Here is a 20,503-nt window from a genome sequence, read left to right as displayed (position 1 = left end):
GGGACGCTCCGGGCCTTCGGCCCTACGCGGAGCTCGGCCTTCGGCCTTCGCTGGGTTTCGAAGCTCAGCGTCGGGCCTTCGGCCCGCCGCTTCGCTTATTAAGACACTCGGGGAGGGTTGGTTTCGCTTCGGGATTAGTGCGGGAAGTTGGAGCTTAAACACGACCCAATAGTAAAAGTGTCTTGACAAGCTCACGTCGGGCCTACGGCCTTTGGCCTTCGGCCCGCCGTTTCGCTTGTCTAAGACACTTTTCCTATTGGGTCGTGTTTAAGCTCCAACTTCCCCCTCTCAGGTGACGCTTCGGGCCTTCGGCCCTACGCGGAGCTCGGCCTTCGGCCTTCGCTGGCCTCGACGCGTCGCCGGCGGGCCGTCGGCCCGCCGGCTCCGCTTATCAAGACAGTCGACTTGGTAGAACGCTTGGGAGCACCGTACGCACGCAGCTCGGCCTTCGGCCTCGCTTTTAGTTACTGGGGGTTGCACGCTTGGGGGTCGGGGTGAAGGCTCCGGGCCTTCGGCCCTCCGCCGGGGTCGGCCTTCGGCCTCCCAGCCTGAAGCTCGCCCTTCGGGCTCGCTTAACCTACTTGGAAATTTTACTTTGCCCCTGTCCACCGTCATTTTGGATTTTTCCAAAAAACTTTTTTTCATATGGTAATCTTGGCCCCCCAGGCTCGCCGCATGCAAAATCTCAGCGCGCTCGGACCAACATTAAAAAAAGAAAAAAAAAAAGTCGGCCATTTTGAATTTTTTTTTGATGCAGTTTTATTTGTCTCGGGGCCCTCTATGACATTTGGTCGAGCACCCCCCACCTATCACGCACCGTTTGAGAGTTGCCATACAAAAGTAAACTGGCCATTTTTCCGCCATCTTGGATTTTTTCCAAAATTTTTTTTTTCCGTACGAGTCATTGGGGCTCCGAGATACCGCGACCAAAATTTCAGAGCGCTCGGACCTTTTTGAAGTTTTAGAAAAAAAAAAAGTCGGCCATTTTGAATTTTTTTTTTCTTATTCAGATTCCACTCGGAGCCCTCTATGACATTTGGTCGAGCTCCCCCGACCTATCTCTCACCGTTTAGCATGTGGGGGATTCGAAAAAAAATCCCATACAAATTTTTTTTCGAGCTAAAAAAAAAAAAAAATTTTTTTTCGAACGCGGGGGCCCATATGTACCCACGTACCGGTTCTCGGCGCTCTCGGACCGTTTTGAAATTTCGGCGCCATTTTGAGTCGGCCATTTTGAATTTTTTTAAATGCCATTACATTTGTCTCGGGGCCCTCTATGACATTTGGTCGAGCACCCCCCACCTATCTGTCACCGTTTAAAAGTTGCCATACAAAATAAAAGTGGCCATGGTGTCCGCCATCTTGGATTTTTTCCAAATTTTTTTTTTCCATACCGATCTAGAGGGCCCCGAGATTCCGTGACCGAAATTTGAGCGCGCCGGGACCGACTTGAAAATCGGCCGCCATTTTGAATCCGCCATTTTGAAAAAAAAATGGCGGCCTCCGAAACTGCCCGGGGTCCTCTGTGACATTTGGTCGAGCACCCCCCCACTATCTCCCACCGTTTAGCCGGGCCGTCAAACATTTTTCTGTCCCGATCCGGTAGACCGAATGTCGGATTTTTCCGGAGGTCACCGGACCGCCCCCCGTACGACCGTACCAAACTCGAATCCCCCCCGCGCCTCCTTCCGGGAGAACAATTCGTGTCGATTCACGTTCGGGCTGCAGCTTTATATAATATAGATACTAAAAAGTTGTTACCTACCTTGAATTTCGCTTAATGCCGCACCACGATACGATCCGACCGGACCGGTACAGACTGGACGTTCGTTTCGTCCGTGCAATTTTATTTAGTGTTAAGTATGTTCGTCATGTTTATTTTATGTTTCTTTCCTTTTTTCTGTTACCTTCCGTGATTATTTCGCACTCGATGGTCTCATCGGAAGATCAGCGCTGGAAGTCGCCAGCAACATGCTGAGATGAGGCCATTTCGTGACACTTTACTCTCACTATGTTCTCTTTTATGTCTGTCTATTACTGTTTGTGTGTTTATGAATAAAACAAATTCTATTTCTATTTCTATTTTCTTAATTTGATTCCCACTCATATGACTCATATCACTCTAGGTGTTGAGTATGAGTAGCATCTCTGTTTGAGTGAGAGACGATGCTACTGCCAGGGCCCAGGGCAGAAAAAGAACGTGCGTCCTTGGCTGACGCCATATTCCATTCCTGTGTGACCAATGCCTCCAGCGCTCATGTCAGAAATCTTCAGCATTCGCGACTGACGTCATAAGGTGACTTGTCCTTTCTTTCATGATATCTATTCCAAAAAGGGAGTATGGGAATTAAATCCTGTAAGTATCAAAAGTTTTATCTAAAAATAAAGTTTTATTCAGCTCTCATTGTTTCATTTCCCAGTGGCACAGCAAAGGCCAGCTCGTGTACGTGAGCGAACTTGTACCTTACCCCATCTACCACTAAACTAAATTAACTAAAATTCAACCAGGATTAAATAAAAATAGGAAAATAAATAAATTTGGCCATGTGATCGTCTAGTGTATTTACGTTGTGAACCTTAGTACCCTTCGTCTTTTATGTGAAAACTGATACGAATTGGATTTTTCAAAACTATCCCTAAATATCCTATGAATTTGTAAATATTCCTACTGTATATTTTTATTAACACTATTGTTAGACAAATAAAAAAATAAAAATAAATAGTAAATATATATATTTTTTAGAATTTATCTCCTACCGGGCCCTACCGTGACCAGTTACCGTGAACAGTAGTAAGCCCTTATTGTTTGTAATTTAAAAACTTATATTTTCCTTTTAATATATCTCTTCGCTAACCTAGCTAGCTACAGGGAAAATATGTATATGTAACCATTGTAACCATAAGTAAATATTGCAAAGAATAGTACGTACAAACATACTTTATCTACTGTCACGCCCGGATGAAGACGGGTCTCTAAGCTAATTAATACCCATTTTATTTTATTTTATTTTTAATAGGTATTCCTAAGCACTATGTAATATTACTCTACCAACGTTTCGTAACCTAATTTCAGACGAGAAGAAACGCCAAGAAACTCATCTGAATGTACTATTAATGTATGGAATACTGAAAACAATCGTCTATTAAATATGACTTTATTTACCCTTTAATTCCCCAGTTATAGAAAAGCTCAATTGTCACTAGTGAACTGCTCCGCCGGTCACTAGCTCCCTATAACAAAATTATTTAGTATGTCCTCAAATAACTTTGTTCCCCTATCTCACCCAATGTAAAAATATATAAACCTTCAATCATATTTAATGTACGAGCCTCAGTAACCCATCCATATGCTACTGAAAATAGACTTTAATTTATTTTGTAATTAAAACAGTTAAAAACTCTAATGATTTTAGTATTGTTTACAATCAAACTAAATGTGAAAGAAAATAAATAAACCTAACACCCAAATAATGACTCTACCCTAACTCTACCCCAAATTCACCTATTCTAATGTGTGTAAAACTAGAGGCGAACCTCTATTTTTACAGGGAGGAGTGTGTGTATGAGGGACCCTAATTTAAGCTCTAAACGTTCGGCCGACAAAACCGAGGTATAGCAAACCCTAGTGTCTGTGTGATTGCCTCCCTCCATCTGTGTTAGCCGAAGCCTGGGTACAGATGAATAAGGCGCCCTAACCATGTATATAATGTGTATAAATAAATATATTTAACAAGACAACGCTTCTTCAATTACCAACAGATTTCAATGAGTAAGGATTACTCCTAATGGTCCACACGTGAGACCCTCATATCCCTCTGTCAGACCTTGAAGAGAACGTAAGAGGTATAATCGTCACCTGTGTTGGTAAAAAGGCTGACGCCAGGCCCCTCTCGCGACCTGGACCTAACTCTCTACTGGATTCCCGAGTAAACCTGCTTGTCACCGTTTGGTTAGGTGTACTCGGTAGGTTGACCATGCAACCTGACACTGAACTGGCTCTAAAATACAAAAAATCCACAAAAATAAGTAAGTATTAACACTAAAATAACAATTGAACAGATTGACAAAGAACAGCATAGTAGCTACGCAATGTCAAACATTCAATCGTCAAAATAACACCCTTTGTTTTTACGTCTACGAATAAGCCAGCGAAAGTGACAATCCGACGGTCAAAAATATAATGGCGGTCCTGGCTTAAACTGAGCTATTTATAACTTTCGGCAACCGCTCCAGACGTGTTAGACGCGTCTCTCGTACTTATCGCAGGGTAAAGGCACCAATAGTCAACCCCTCCACGAAATTTCTATATTCAAGAACGTCTCATTTGCCCACTAATTGATCAATAAGAATTATGAATATTTTTACTCATCAATAATTTATTAAAGTTTAATTTTTATAAAGAATAAAACGTAATTTAATTTAGCTTATGGAAATATTTCATTAAATATAATGCAAGGCCCTTCCGCCAGCAATCAGCCTTCCGTCTACCAAGACACAGCCTTTAAGTACCCAGTCTACAGCCATCCCATTTTAACGCCTGGCTATTGGGTTCCGAGTTCCGTAATTTCAGTGTCCAGTGGTCAGCCACAGGATGACTACTGAGTATTTGATGTATTTCAATGAAATAAAGTCATAATAATGTAGATATTTAAAGGTGCTTGATTTAACGACTTACATTGCATTTGAAAATAAAAAAATCTTGAAACCTATGCTCAGCCTCTATCGGCTGTCCTCTCGGTCCACGTCCCTTTAAAATTACTGCCTCAAACCCAGTAATCGGCCAGGGCTTACTTTAATATGGATTCATATTAATTTTCCACTTCTTCCAGACAAATGAAGTATTAATTACGTGAAGCAGAGCACATGCTTCTAAAAAAATATCACAATTCGGCTGCCGACGTTTGATCAAAATACCATGTGACGCTCCAAAAAAATGGCGCATATGGCATATCCCTTAATGTCAGAAGACAGCACTTCTTTGAAGTAGTTTTGTGGTTTATGCTAAACAATTATTTTAAAAATTAAGTTACTTTTCAATTCATACTTTATTAATCTATAATAACACCTACTTTTGGCACACTGGTGCATGTCTCAGCACTGATGCCTTTACCTTATACGTTTGACTAGTTTATTACCCTTTAAACTCGAGTACCAATCTCCTTTTCTGATTAACGACCCACTACGAAATATGATTTAGTTAAAGTCTTTGTTTGTTGTTTAAAATTTCTCGTGAGAATATTTTGCTTCTATTCCATTAAACTTACGGAATTAATTCATTAGATATATACATACTATTTACTAGTATTTTGATTAATATTGGAACATAATAATTGAGGTTTTTAGTCTATGAAAATGATATGGACCGATTATTTGTGCCAATTATTTTTATATGTTAACTAGATCTGCTAGTGCGTCTAGTTACAATCGCCCCCTCGAGAATTAGCATTGTATTGTCCCACACATACATGTATAATTCTCGAACCCTTATTCCAATAAAACTGAAAATTATATCCTAAATTTGTTGATATTATCCCCTTCCTTCCCCCCTTGTGTAAATGTAAACGTGTGGTGTATGGTGTGTGTTTAAACCAATACTCATTGATTGTGATTGATTCAGTACAAAACTCGGATCTCTGAATTTTAATAATGTATCATGATTATCTTTTCGTCACGATTTTCCTACCAGCGCAGGGTATTGGGTCGTGAATCCAATAAGCTCTAGTAGCTCGATCTCATGGTTTCATCCTAGTCTATGGATCTTTCTATCCGGCGACTTAACCACATTGCCCGGTTAATAGATGAACCAGCAAAACCTCCCTTCACAAAGTAGGAAAAACATTTGGTATAAGTACTGGGATATTCATTCTCCATTAGTCAAAACTCAATCCGAATTCTATTACCCAATCACTCCTTTCAATCAAGTTTTCTTGGAGCATGTCTCATACATGAACCAGATATTTGACTTCAGACTGACTTCCATATTAACAGTAAAATGTAAAAAAAAAAAAAAACTTAAATTATACCTTGATAACATCCTGATACTTGTATCAAAACATTATCTTTACAAACATAACATAGATATAAATTAAAAATACTATGTAATGTCTGCAATTAAATACTATTAAAAATAATAAATATTCATCCAGACGAACCATTGAAAAATAATAAAATTTAAAATTATCTATACTACTGTAAACACTTCACCGTTATAATATATGAAAATAAGTCTTACTTGTGAACCGTTTAATACTATTATCTATCTTTATATTTAATAATTACATACATATAACCATTTCACACTCAAACCCATATTTGAAATAACTTGATAAAATTTATTTAAAAATGATGCATTAATATCTCTTTAGAATATAAAATTGTGATAATGCATGTTCATTGACATGTCATCATCGTGTTTTGCTGTCAAAGATCTCATTCACTATGAGGTGTGTAATTAGTCATGGTCTTAGCTTCTTGTGAAGTGTATAGTCAACAAAAACTACCCTTTGAAAATGGGTCGAATCGTCATACGATTTTAGCCTACTGATAAGAATTTGTTGACTATTTTGTGTATTTCTTTGTAATAAAAATATCAACAAATCCAGGTTGATTGCAATCCGACATTTGTCTAATTGTAAAAATCCATATATACAAAAATATTACAAACTTTCACACACTTCTTGCAAAAACATCAAATACCCATTAGTCTATTCTTATAATTAAATAGTTAATCATCTTTCATTGGCTTTCATTTCCCAGTTCACTCAATCTATCCCAGACCATTTCTACAGATAGCCAAAGTCACGATATGCAACCAGAGTTAAAATGCATCCAATAAAACTTACTTTTAAAAACAATATTTCAGACAACCCCAAGCTCCCTCCTATATATTGTATAACAATATCAAACGTAATGTGTATTGACAAAACTGTTTATATTTAAGTTGAAGTTGTTTGTTAAGATAACGTTAATACCGTACCGTTTTATTTAAGGTTACGTTATTACATCTTATCATGGCAACACTAAAACTCAATATTTTATCATGGCAACCCCGCAATGAAGCGTCCCGGAAGTGACAGAGGGGATGTGTTAAGCTTCTCTCTGATCAAACTGACCGTTGTTACTGGCTCAGTTTTGAATTTCACCCTGTGTCGTGAAGTGAAATGTAATTGTGAAGTGTAATGAATTTTGTTGCTGAAGAAAATAATTGGTAAGTTTTGAATGTATTACTTTTTTTTTATATATCATATCTAATCTTGTAAATTGGTAATTTTTGTTCATTTATGCTAAATTATTTTTTTCCACCAATTCTAGCCTAAAATTTTATTTATTTAGTATTATCTTCGAATAATACCATGAATATTATAATTTTATCCTCTCTTGCTTTGCAGTATCAAATAAATATTTAATTAACATATTTTTAATATATACTTATCATATTTTATGATAATGTAACAAGTGTATTTAAACGACTTAATTAACTTTTAAGTAATCAAGAGTAATATTTTATTATTATTTTACTACCTATTTCTAGACTGTTTAATTTTCTTTTTTCATGTATGCTATAAATACTAGAAATGCCACAAACATTTGATAACTATATGGTATTTGACCTATTCGGCCGCTTTTGCTGAATATTCAGTATTCGGCCAATACCACTATTCAAATCATTTTTATCAAATACTTGTGTTATTTGTATTATCTAGGTCAATTAAATAACATTCTATGCTTTACTTGTACTCAAAACCACCACGCACTTTACAGTCCAGGTAGAGAAACCCTCGACGCATCGGCAATTTTTTTTTTTAGAGACCCGAACATGTGCACTCAACTTGTCCTTAAACTTTTGCGTCTATTGTCTCAATTTTTTATCACCGGCCGCATCGTCGGTCGCAACATTCTAAGTTTTATTATTTCAACATGTTTTTGTTTTAATGAATATTTCCATTAACTTAAACCCAAGTTTAAAAAAAATCTCAGTAATAAATCAAAGATCATTATTAATATATCGGTAAATGTTTTTTTTTGTACAATGAATTGTATTTAATATTTTATTTCAATTAATTTCTTTACTGGCAACATCAGTAAATACTGAGTATTTCCCTTGTTTTGTCTATGGTGTCGCTAGAGTATAGCTCTAGTGGCGCCCCCTAGCATAAACCATAGGTCAATTTGTTATACACAAAACCAAACTCTTTTTGAAGTGCTAGGTTGTGATTGTGACGTGTACATTATTTTTCTTTAAAATAAGACTTACTAAGATTGACCTTTTAATTTGTGAGTTCCCAATAATTTGGGATAGTAAGTTATATAAGTTATATACTATGGAGATAAATTTTTGGCCGAACTCGCTCGCCAGGACTTATTAAAACTGTGCAAAAATGTAAACCCTTTTTTTTAATTTAAATATTTTGACTATGAAAATAAAAAAATTCAAGGATCGTTTTCGCAGATTTAAGGTATAACTACAATTATATGTATGTTTTGTCAAATATTTTATTTTAATAATCTTTTAATTATTATTCCAAAACTTTTGTAATGTTAAAAGAAAACATTTCTTATAACAGAAAAATGAAATCGCCGAAAGAAAATGTTTCCGATTTAGTATAAATATAACTGAGTCCTCCCATCACGCAGACATCATTGTTGAAGAACATCAAGACCAAGTTTCAATAAGTTTAATTAATTCATGGATAGCATATGATTAATATCCTCCATTTATAATTCATTCAATTAATCATACTTATTTCTTTTTAATTTTTCAGGCTCTAATGAATGAATCCGGGTTGCTGGATGAGTGGGGTGACCCTGAATCTACCCTTTAGGTAAGTAATACACTATTCTTTTTTTTTCTGAACATTTTTTCCTAAAAATGTCAACTAGGTAGGACACGTTCAGTTATTTCAGTATATATTAGTTTACCGTAATGTTAATTTAAAGTACATATTTAGTTTATATCTATACTATAATACTATCCTGTCGCCATTATGTTATTAGTTCATTATATATAGGTATGATGAAAAAATTTTAACTTATTGGCCTACAATCTATTCTTTTTACTTCTGAAGTCTGTTCTGTTTGCACTATAGATACTGATAAGGAAGTGTTGTTATGCCTACTTACTTGTTTTAAGTGAACTCTATTGCCTATACAGGATGATTCAGGAGACGTGAGCAGGATCAAGCCTGCATATTCGGTAAATTATCAGCAACTGTTTCGTACCAGTATTTGTGTGATTAACGTTAATTAAATTTTTACTGTTAAAAAAAAAGAGTTTTATTTTATTAACGATATTTATGGTCACCCTCTTTGTTTTATCCATAATAAGTGACAAATTGAATGTCATCGGAGTGTGGTTACTTTTATAAAATCGTATCTCACTCAAGTGTGACATTTTATTTTCTTCATAATCAAAGTGCTGTCATAACGGTTAAAGAGGTTTAATCTTTGTTAATTAAGTGTTGTAGGGTGTCCATGATTGTAGATAATCAAATTTGTCCTTAAGAAAAAGTTAAATAACAGATAAAAAGCGTGATTGTTTTACTTAAATATGATGGTGAACGATTCATTAACATTTACTGATTGTGTAGGCTTAGTCCAGCTCACGTCTCATGAATCACCCTGTATAATATGAATGAAATTTGATAACACAAAACAAGACGTATTAAGGAGTACCTGCGACCTTTTTTTTTTCTGACCCTTTAAGTGGCCAAACCGCGTCTCGCCTTGAGCGTCAGCTATTTTTAACACATGTATTAATTTTACGGTTTTCAAATTTTTGCTTAAATATGATTTCAGATACGTAAGGCGTTTTTGAGTAAGCTGATATGTAATTAGTCCTCCTAATTATATGACGACATTTTAAAAGTAAGTATACTTTTCCTAACCTAGCAGTTTCTTTTATTTCATTTTGTTTATTTATTTATTAAATAAAACAAATTTAATGAATTTCATCGCAATAACCAAATATTTACTGTAATTATTTTCAAACTAATTTCTCATAACCAAATTTTTGTTCCAAAAAGTGATATTCTCGTATATATAATTAAAATTGTATTGATAATTTTAGTTTCTTTATGATATATTGAAATCTTAATCTACGAAAATAAATACAAAACGTCTTTGTTCTCTGTTTAAACTGGATAATTCCCAATTTTCAGATGTTCCAAGTAACGAGGTATCGAGTGCCACTGAATGCTGTCCTGTTATTTTATTTTGAGGTAATTAAATTGCTTACTTGATATTAACATAACTTTTTTTCCCAGATAATATTATGTATTATGATACTATGTATGATTAATATATATTTTTGAAATCATTTTATGAACTAAAAATCATTACTGCTAGTCTTAGTCTCTCTTTAGTTTAAATATAAAAATTGTTAATTGAAACTATATATATAAATTTTTTTTTTCGAAAATTCCACTACCGCTATTTGTGCCTTCGGGTAACATAAAGTAGCTCAACTCTTTAATATACAAGCTTATAGGATAATATATGTATTTTTTATGATTAATACACTCCATTTTTATGAACAATACACAAATCAAGTTCATTCATTTTATTTTTTATTCTATGTATAATTGAATGAAGCGACTTGTATATGTGAATAGTGTTACTTCCACACATACAGACTACTATTATGCCGGATGTGGATTGAAGACCCTATTCTAACCTACCTATTTAATTTACATTTCAACAAAAAAAACTTAAACCTATTTGTCGTTTGTTATTTATTTTTATAAGTAATTATTAAAAGTCTCTATAACAATATTACTTTTGTAAACATTTTTGGTAACACTTAATAATAATAAAAATATTAATAATTTCAGCTAAACTACCACATTCAGCATCTCTACACTCGACCCGCGACCCCAAGAACCAGTGTTCTTCTACTCTAGACTTGGTAAGTACAAAAATATTCCTTTTATTTTTAAGGATACAAAAATATGACTTAATATCTAATACACTTATCATTTAAATATTTATTCTATTTTATAACTATTATTTGATTCTAACAATTATTTTTCTAGTCCAATCTTTTTATATTAAACCACAACAATACGAAGTATAAATGTTTTTATTTATAATCATTAATTTCAGTCAAACATTACGTTCGCCGGATCAGCTATTTTTACTCAATTTACCTTTATAATATCTTGACAAATGAATTGCATTATATTTCCCTCTGAATAAATTCGTGTATGGATCAACTAGAATATATACGTTTGAATAGGGAATTGCTGCAATTACATAAGGACCTTCATAAATTGATTCGAACTTTTTTGTAATCTTTTGCTGAGCATTTGATTTATTTAACTTTTTTATTTTAACCCAATCCCCTATTTGAAATTGAATCAGTCTAAAACTTTGATTAAACTTGGCCTGCCTTATCTCAGCTGCTTTCTTTAAATTTTCTCTAACCTTTTGCCTAATGTCCGCTATGTTTTTCTTCATATGACTAATAATTTCCTTATCAAATGATAACTGCGTAGGCTGACCATACATTATTTCACATGGGGTGAACCCTGTACTATCGTGTAACGTATTGTTATATAAAGTTTCTATCTTAGGTAATATTTTCACCCAACTTTGATGTCGTTTTTCACAGTAAGTCCTAAATAAAACTCCGAGTTGCCTATTCACACGCTCTGTAGTGTTAGGTCGAGGATTTCTAACTGTCGTATAAATAGTTTTGACCCCCTTTTCTTTCATAAATTGCCTCCATTGACCACTAATAAACTGCGAACCATTATCTGTTAAAACTGCTTTTGGTTGTATAATTTTAAAGAATTTTTTCATGCTAATTACGACAGATAATGCTGTAGCCTTCCGTAGTGCAAATAGTTTGATGAATTTGCTAAATGAATCTTGAACTACCAAAATGTAATTCATTCCGAATTGTCCTGATGGTAAAGGCCCGTAAAGATCTGCCATGACTAAATCTCCAATATCATTACTCACTATTGATTTACATGGTCCTACATGTTTGATATTATCATTTTTCACCATTTGACAAGTATGACAAGTTCTTATTAGTTTTTTAACATCCTGCGTAATACCCCTCCAGTAAAATCTGTCTTTTATGTATTTAATGACCTTGTAAGCCCCTTGATGACCCATTTCTAAGTGTATTTGTTTTATAATATCCGTTACTAACATTTTTGGCATAAATAAAACTTTATTTTGACTATTGTCGGGAGTGAAATACAATACACCATCCTGCAATGAGCATCTTTGAATCATTCTACCGATTCTATCACTAGTATCCCCACTTTCTAGTCCTTGAATTATTTCGTCGATTTCGGGATCGTGCCTTTGTAAATCCTTTATCTTTTTTAAATTTTCTATCAGTTTTTTATTTATTTCTGTCTCAGTGTAAAGAATCTCGGGCAAACGTATTTTATCTTCCTGCAAAAGATCAGTTTGAGGAGGGTATCTAGAAAGCACATCCGCGCCTGTATTATCTTTACCTTTTATATGCTCAACTTCGTATTGAAACTGCTCTAAATAATTGATCCAACGTATTACTCGCGCATTATATAATTTCCAATTTTTCACAAACAATAAGGCCTTATGATCTGTTTGAATAATGACCTTTGTACCTCTCAAATAAGTTTCAAACTTTTCTAAACAGTTAATAACAGCATAAAATTCTTTTTCAGATGTCGAATAATTTAACTGAGCCCCCCTTAGTGATTTACTATGAAACCCGAGAATTCTCATTTGTCCATTATCATCTAATTGATAAAGTACTCCTGCTAAACCTATTCCAGAACTATCTGTTTGTAAGTAGTAAGGCTTGCTAAAATCAGGATGTTGTAATTGTATAACTTCTATGAAAGTTTTTTTTATTTTCTCAAATGCTTTTTGTTCAATGACGCCCCAGTGCCACGTCACTCCTTTTTTCAATAAATTACATAACGGTTGTATGTTGTCGCTATAATTAGGAATAAATCTCCTGTAAAAGTTACATAATCCCAAGAAAGCTCTTAATTGTTTAATTTTCCTTGGGACTGGAAAATCCTGAATTGCTTTAATCTTATCCGGATCGGTTCGGATTCCTTTAGTCGATACTATATATCCTAGCATGTGTACCTCTTTACATAAAAAATTACATTTTTCTAAATTGCAAGTTAGACCCGCTTTCTCTAATTTTCCCAACACTATATCTATGTGTTCTAAATGTTGTTGCAAGGTGCCGGTAGTAATTATGGCTAAATCATCCAAGTAATTGACACAAAATTCGCGAACATCATGACCAAGTATGCAGTCCATAGCACGGCTAAAGCTTCCTACTGATGTTTTGAGACCTTGCGGCAATACGTTATACACGTAAGATTTCCCATTGAAACTGAAACCTGTGTATTTTTTACTTTCTTCCGATAGCGGTATTTGAAAATACGCATTATTTAAATCTATTACACTTATAAATTTCGCTCCGTGGAATGAATTTAATACGTCCAATTGTAAAGTTGGTTTTTCGGTTTCAGATGTCATGTACTTATTGATTTCACGCGCATCTAATAAGACTCTTATTGTTCCATCTTTCTTTAATGTAAATGTTAGCGGACTACAGTACTCAGTTTGTGTACGACTAATAATTCCCTGTTCTTCTAATTCGCGTAACTTTAATTCAATTTTTTCACGATACGCATATGGCACGGGGTACGTTCTTTTTACTACAGGTGCATGTGTATCCATTTTTATTACATGTTGATAACAATTAGCCCTGCCTAATTTTGAGTCAAATAGAGTTTTATGTTTCATCAATACTGAATGTAAAGCTTTTTTCTCACTTTCTACTAACGATATCCCTACTTTACAAGTCACTTGCGTTTGAGTTTGATTTGAAGTCTCTATGCAACATTGATCCTGCCATCCATTATATCGATCATGAAATGGTATCCATGAGGTTACACCTTTACATTCGACATTGACTCCACATTTTTCCTTTCTTAGGTCAATTGATACTACATTTTCCTTAAGCCAGTCAAATCCTAATATTAATGGAAAATTGAGATTAGGTATTACTACAAACCCAATTTCCAACTGTAAATCATTTATGACAATAGGTAGCAATCCCATAATTTTGATATCTTTACTCTTGTGCCCTGATGCTGATTTGATATTAAAAGTCTTTATCGGCATTACTGGAATATCAGGATATTTATTTTTTACAACCTCCCAAAATTCCTCAGATATTGCCGTCACATCGCTACCCGTATCCAATAAAGCCCTTATAATAAAGTCTCGCATACGTACAATTATTTCACTTTTAAACGTATTTGATTCCGGAATTTCTTTTACTTCCTCAAACACAGATGCGATAAATTCGTCATCTACTTCAATATCTATGAACTCGCTTTTTAATTTTAAAACATTAATTAAATCGTGTATCCCTATCAACTGAACCTTTTCTAAATTACTATAACCTAAACCTCCTCCTTGTTTACCATATACTATTTTTAATTCTATTGGCGCACGCAACCCATTATCATTTTTTCCTAACAATTGACCTGGTAACCAATTCATTTTATACATTAATTTTAGAATCTTGACCCTATTATCTGTTTCTGTAGCTGATCCGGGGACGTTTTTATCAGCAGATATTAGTTTTCCGAATCTTCGATAACTATTTCTTGTTCTATAGCAGCCGTTGTTGCTTCTGGTCTCCGCCAATTTTGATATTGTGTCTGGTTTTTTTTCATGGTTTGATTGGATGTTTTCGAGGCCCCAGACGTTGTTGGTACTGCCCGCGACTCTTGTTTATTTACGTCGTCCATTGCGCGTAGAAACTCGGCAGCTTCAAAAATAGTGGTAACTTTAGATGACGCAAACGCTTGCTGTATATAACGAGGAAAATGCCTCATTATGTCAGCAATCAATTGATACTCAGGAATAACATAAGTCAACATTTTTGCTTGCCCGACCATTTTTACAAAGTAATCGTGCATACTACTTAATTTTGATTTGTCCCAAACCCCGTGAACTATATTCCTGCGCAACTCATTTTGCTCATGCATACCCCAGTATGATTTCAGAAAGTCGGTTTTGAACTCTGCTACACTGGTCCACCTGTCTTTATATAGCCTGGCCCAATCGCGAACTGTCCCCTCTAAACATTCAAGAATCGCTTCTATTTCATTGCTATCTGATACAACCTTTTTAAGATACATTTCTAGATCTTCCAAAAATGTCACTGGATGCGATTTATTTTTGCCAAACTTGGGACGTTCAATATTTGTGTTTTTAATATTGTATATAATAGTCTTCTTCTCTTCAGCAGATAGTTCGTTTTCACTGCCTGAAACTATTTCAGTACACTGTGTATCTTCTAATGGTTGTTGTGATGTTGTATCTGCTGTTTCTATAGCTTCCACTTGTAAAGGACTAATCGCCGTTGCAAGCTCGTTCCGTAACTGACTAAGCCCCTCTGTCATTTTCTGTTCAGTCTGTTTCAGCAAGTGATAGAACAATCCACGTCTTACATCCGATTTCTTTTTTATAATTCCACGAGCTACTCGTGCTTTTTGATTAATACGTTTAGTAATGCTTTTCTCGACAGATGGCGTAGCTTGTTGTATGCTTTGACGCGTAGATTTTGATTTAGCTGCAGCCGTTCGCTTCCTTGTGGCCCTCTCCATTTTATTTATTTTTAATAATTTTATTCACTTTATAACACTGATTTAACACTTTTTCTACTTATTTAAACACTTATTAAACACTTATTTTATACATGAATTTTTAATTTTATAAACTAAAAACATAATTTAGTCACTTTTTAACACTCACTGGATTTCTACACTGTGTTGGTAAAAAAACGTATATGTATACATCCGTACATATACATATATGCACATTTGTTTAATGAAAACGAAACCATCGCCCGCTATCTTTTTGTTTGGACTCGCATAACGCATTTTAGTTTTAGCTAATTTTAATTGACTATTTATACTAATGTATTTTTGTGTTTGTTTCAGGTAATATTAGTCCCTACAGTGAAACCAAGAGGAGAAAAAATTATATTGATAAATATTATAATATATAGATATAATTTAAAAATTTCCAAGAAAAATCCAAATCATATTGTTCACATTCCAGTTTTCTTACGGCAGCAAAAATGTAGCCGACGAGGCTACTCTATGTAATAAACTATTTATATATATAATCCTGGTCACGGCACCAAAAATGTACCTTACCCCATCTACCACTAAACTAAATTAACTAAAATTCAACCAGGATTAAATAAAAATAGGAAAATAAATAAATTTGGCCATGTGATCGTCTAGTGTATTTACGTTGTGAACCTTAGTACCCTTCGTCTTTTATGTGAAAACTGATACGAATTGGATTTTTCAAAACTATCCCTAAATATCCTATGAATTTGTAAATATTCCTACTGTATATTTTTATTAACACTATTGTTAGACAAATAAAAAAATAAAAAAAAATAGTAAATATATATATTTTTTAGAATTTATCTCCTACCGGGCCCTACCGTGACCAGTTACCGTGAACAGTAGTAAGCCCTTATTGTTTGTAATTTAAAAACTTATATTTTCCTTTTAATATATCTCTTCGCTAACCTAGCTAGCTACAGGGAAAATATGTATATGTAACCATTGTAACCATAAGTAAATATTGCAAAGAATAGTACGTACAAACATACTTTATCTACTGTCACGCCCGGATGAAGACGGGTCTCTAAGCTAATTAATACCCATTTTATTTTATTTTATTTTTAATAGGTATTCCTAAGCACTATGTAATATTACTCTACCAACGTTTCGTAACCTAATTTCAGACGAGAAGAAACGCCAAGAAACTCATCTGAATGTACTATTAATGTATGGAATACTGAAAACAATCGTCTATTAAATATGACTTTATTTACCCTTTAATTCCCCAGTTATAGAAAAGCTCAATTGTCACTAGTGAACTGCTCCGCCGGTCACTAGCTCCCTATAACAAAATTATTTAGTATGTCCTCAAATAACTTTGTTCCCCTATCTCACCCAATGTAAAAATATATAAACCTTCAATCATATTTAATGTACGAGCCTCAGTAACCCATCCATATGCTACTGAAAATAGACTTTAATTTATTTTGTAATTAAAACAGTTAAAAACTCTAATGATTTTAGTATTGTTTACAATCAAACTAAATGTGAAAGAAAATAAATAAACCTAACACCCAAATAATGACTCTACCCTAACTCTACCCCAAATTCACCTATTCTAATGTGTGTAAAACTAGAGGCGAACCTCTATTTTTACAGGGAGGAGTGTGTGTATGAGGGACCCTAATTTAAGCTCTAAACGTTCGGCCGACAAAACCGAGGTATAGCAAACCCTAGTGTCTGTGTGATTGCCTCCCTCCATCTGTGTTAGCCGAAGCCTGGGTACAGATGAATAAGGCGCCCTAACCATGTATATAATGTGTATAAATAAATATATTTAACAAGACAACGCTTCTTCAATTACCAACAGATTTCAATGAGTAAGGATTACTCCTAATGGTCCACACGTGAGACCCTCATATCCCTCTGTCAGACCTTGAAGAGAACGTAAGAGGTATAATCGTCACCTGTGTTGGTAAAAAGGCTGACGCCAGGCCCCTCTCGCGACCTGGACCTAACTCTCTACAGGATTCCCGAGTAAACCTGCTTGTCACCGTTTGGTTAGGTGTACTCGGTAGGTTGACCATGCAACCTGACACTGAACTGGCTCTAAAATACAAAAAATCCACAAAAATAAGTAAGTATTAACACTAAAATAACAATTGAACAGATTGACAAAGAACAGCATAGTAGCTACGCAATGTCAAACATTCAATCGTCAAAATAACACCCTTTGTTTTTACGTCTACGAATAAGCCAGCGAAAGTGACAATCCGACGGTCAAAAATATAATGGCGGTCCTGGCTTAAACTGAGCTATTTATAACTTTCGGCAACCGCTCCAGACGTGTTAGACGCGTCTCTCGTACTTATCGCAGGGTAAAGGCACCAATAGTCAACCCCTCCACGAAATTTCTATATTCAAGAACGTCTCATTTGCCCACTAATTGATCAATAAGAATTATGAATATTTTTACTCATCAATAATTTATTAAAGTTTAATTTTTATAAAGAATAAAACGTAATTTAATTTAGCTTATGGAAATATTTCATTAAATATAATGCAAGGCCCTTCCGCCAGCAATCAGCCTTCCGTCTACCAAGACACAGCCTTTAAGTACCCAGTCTACAGCCATCCCATTTTAACGCCTGGCTATTGGGTTCCGAGTTCCGTAATTTCAGTGTCCAGTGGTCAGCCACAGGATGACTACTGAGTATTTGATGTATTTCAATGAAATAAAGTCATAATAATGTAGATATTTAAAGGTGCTTGATTTAACGACTTACATTGCATTTGAAAATAAAAAAATCTTGAAACCTATGCTCAGCCTCTATCGGCTGTCCTCTCGGTCCACGTCCCTTTAAAATTACTGCCTCAAACCCAGTAATCGGCCAGGGCTTACTTTAATATGGATTCATATTAATTTTCCACTTCTTCCAGACAAATGAAGTATTAATTACGTGAAGCAGAGCACATGCTTCTAAAAAAATATCACAATTCGGCTGCCGACGTTTGATCAAAATACCATGTGACGCTCCAAAAAAATGGCGCATATGGCATATCCCTTAATGTCAGAAGACAGCACTTCTTTGAAGTAGTTTTGTGGTTTATGCTAAACAATTATTTTAAAAATTAAGTTACTTTTCAATTCATACTTTATTAATCTATAATAACACCTACTTTTGGCACACTGGTGCATGTCTCAGCACTGATGCCTTTACCTTATACGTTTGACTAGTTTATTACCCTTTAAACTCGAGTACCAATCTCCTTTTCTGATTAACGACCCACTACGAAATATGATTTAGTTAAAGTCTTTGTTTGTTGTTTAAAATTTCTCGTGAGAATATTTTGCTTCTATTCCATTAAACTTACGGAATTAATTCATTAGATATATACATACTATTTACTAGTATTTTGATTAATATTGGAACATAATAATTGAGGTTTTTAGTCTATGAAAATGATATGGACCGATTATTTGTGCCAATTATTTTTATATGTTAACTAGATCTGCTAGTGCGTCTAGTTACAAACTATCGACTCGCGTTTATTTATCGATACGCCTACATCTCGATTATCGCTCGACTCGCTCGTTGCGAAAGTGCGGTCTAGTTTTATTTTTAATTTATTTGCGTTTGCCATTTATTCAAATCATCGACAGGACGGTGTGACTGCCAATACTTGTCGCATAACTAAGTACCTCATCATCAGAGAGAGAGAGATCATCATCATCTCAGCCGAAAGACGTCCACTGCTGGACGCTGGAACGAACGGTTATTCGGTCCATCTAGTACTGAGTACCTATTATGCTGCAAAACTAAGCTATGTATTATATTTTAGTACAAAATGCAACTGTCATAATTTGAGAACCCCTGTGCCAAGAGCCTAAAAACACTCAATAATTCAGATTTCTCCTGTATCGCAGGATATTCTTTATATGTAAAAATAAATTAATATGTGATATGGATTGGATATGTCAGTGTCAAAAGTTTATACTAAAGTTCAAATCAGGCTGTACAGGTCGCATTTCTCAACCGATTCTTGTAAAAAAAATTGTGCTGGTTCTATAGATAGGTACATAAAAAAAATCGTCGATTCAGTTTTTGGCACTTTTTCAAAATGGCAGAGTCGTGGTATGGGAGCCTCTTAAGAAATATCGGTATTGATATCAATAGTTGTTTTCTTAATCAGAACCCGTAGTGTAAATTTATTCGATAGCATGACGTGACGTACGCGTTTGCGTTAAGTCTCATTTTGTATGTGATTTAGAAACAGCGCGCCAAGCGGGACGTTTTGGAAACTCAAAATCCCATACAAAATGAGACTTATCGCAAACGCGTACGTCACGTCACGCTATCGAATAAATTTACACTAGGGGTACATACCATTTATGCCATTCAACGGATCCCCAGTATTTTTTTTTATTGACAGAAGGAGCTCGATTCGGGCAACCAATGTCACTTTGACGTTAGAGATATCGTAGATAGATCTTATTGGGATCACAGCGGAATCGAAATAAACGTCAATTTTGACATGTCGTATAGTTATCGATCTTTTAAAGATCTTTCTAAGATCTTAAACGTGTCTTAATCATTCTTCGAATCGGGCCGATACAACAAAGTACCTACGTAAAATACACGTGTCTGTCATATTATATTATATTTAATCATGACAGTTTAATATCTCCGGAAAACAAAAAAAAATGCTAAAGGATTTTATGATTCAACACGGCGCACGAACTTTTGACAAAACACACAATAAAATTATAAATCAAACACCCTTTACAATAGTCACAAATATTTTTGAGAAAAAACTTGGGGTCCCACTAACCGGATTGGAACCCTTGTGTCGCAGCCAACGAGGGACAGCGGATTCAGTTT

General features: G+C 34.8%; 1 long non-coding RNA gene across 1 annotated transcript; it reads left to right on the top strand.

Moving 5' to 3' along the window:
* The first annotated feature begins 7,101 nt into the window (after positions 1-7,101).
* On the top strand, positions 7,102-15,997 carry LOC133518114 (uncharacterized). The gene is made up of 5 exons (XR_009799438.1): positions 7,102-7,207; positions 8,763-8,822; positions 9,796-10,217; positions 10,830-10,903; positions 15,981-15,997. It is a non-coding gene; the product is annotated as an uncharacterized LOC133518114 (long non-coding RNA).
* Positions 15,998-20,503: the final 4,506 nt, after the last annotated feature.

This window comes from Cydia pomonella, chromosome 5, assembly GCF_033807575.1.
Source record: "Cydia pomonella isolate Wapato2018A chromosome 5, ilCydPomo1, whole genome shotgun sequence".
NCBI classification, from domain to species: Eukaryota; Metazoa; Arthropoda; class Insecta; order Lepidoptera; family Tortricidae; genus Cydia; species Cydia pomonella.
This window is presented reverse-complemented; position numbering and strand designations above follow the sequence as displayed.